Source organism: Alexandromys fortis, unplaced genomic scaffold (assembly GCF_014885135.2).
Source record: "Alexandromys fortis isolate MF-2015 unplaced genomic scaffold, M_Fortis_MF-2015_v1.1 scaffold_26, whole genome shotgun sequence".
In the NCBI taxonomy this organism is placed as follows: Eukaryota; Metazoa; Chordata; class Mammalia; order Rodentia; family Cricetidae; genus Alexandromys; species Alexandromys fortis.
The window spans coordinates 8,665,708-8,666,988 of NW_026067894.1; the positions used below are offsets into that span (position 1 = coordinate 8,665,708).

At 47.9% G+C, this 1,281-nt stretch overlaps 1 non-coding gene across 1 annotated transcript; it reads left to right on the forward strand.

Annotated features, from left to right (window-relative positions):
• Positions 1–104, forward strand: LOC126510402 (U6 spliceosomal RNA). Its single transcript, XR_007594370.1, has one exon. It is a non-coding gene; the product is annotated as a U6 spliceosomal RNA (small nuclear RNA).
• Positions 105–1,281: the final 1,177 nt, after the last annotated feature.

Below are 1,281 nucleotides of genomic sequence, written 5' to 3' on the forward strand. Positions count from 1 at the left end.
GTGTTAGCTTCAGCAGCACACTAAAATTGGAATGATAAGGAGAAGATTAGCACGGCCCTGGGCAAGGATGACGCTCAGAGTCCCTTGAAGCATTCCAAAAGGGGGAAAGAATTATAAGGTGGGAAGTGATGGAGAAAGACACCTGAAGGCTGAGCTCTGGCCTCCGCACGTGTGGATGTATGTGTGGGCACACAGATGCATACACTCGAATACAAAACTGCCTCCTTCATATTGTTCGCCTGAAGTAAGGCTGACTCCTGTTATTTTGTTTTGTTTCACTATATAACCCAGACTGGTCTTGAATTCAAAATCCTTCTGTCCCAGCTTCCCAAGTACTGAGATTATAGGCCTATGCCACCATGCAAAAAGCTCTATTGTGTGTGTGTGTGTGGGGGGGGGGTGTTCGAGACAGGATTTCTCAGTGGAGCCCTGGCTGCCCTGTAATTTAACTCTGTAGACCAGGCTGGCCTTGAACTCACAGAGATTGGACTGGCAAAAAGCTCTTTTTTTTTTAAAGGATTTTTTTTTAATTTATTATGTGTACAGTATTCTCAGTATTCTGTCTGTATGTATGCCTGCAGGCCAGAAGAGGGCACCAGATCTCATTAGAGATGGTTATGAGCCACGATGTGGTTGCTGGGAATTGAACTCAGGACCTTTGGAAGAGCAGGCAGTGCTCTTAACTGCTGAGCCATCTCTCCAGCCCCCTGGCAAAAAGCTCTTGATTCATATTTATTTTAATCCCAGCATTTAGGAGGCAGTGTTGTTCCTTTTGGAAACTACAGCTCCCAGACTCCTCCTGGATTACGGATACCTGCACATGCGAGGGCACGCACAGGTGCAGGACATTTCTCCCAGATACCCTCGCGCTTCCCATTAAAAAGCGAGCTTCCACGAGGTCTCGCTCTCTCTCTTGCCCTTTACCCTGTGTATCTTGCACACCTGTCCCTTATCGTGTCCCCCTCCCCCCCATTAAAGTGCACCCACGTGGGAGCCGCGTGTCTGTGTCTCCTCCTTTCGCGCGTGTTTGTCCTGTGTTTGTCTACACACACACCCGCTTTAAAAGAATAATAGGCAGGGCAGGTAGATCTCTGTGAGTTCGAGGCCAGCCTGGTCTACAGAGCGAGTTCCAGGACAGGCTTCAAAACTACAGAGAAACCCTGTCTTTCTTTTTTCTTTTCTTCTTCTTCTTCTTCTTCTTCTTCTTCTTCTTCTTCTTCTTCTTCTTCTTCTTCTTCTTCTTCTTCCTCCTCCTCCTCCTCCTCCTTCTCCCCCCCCTCC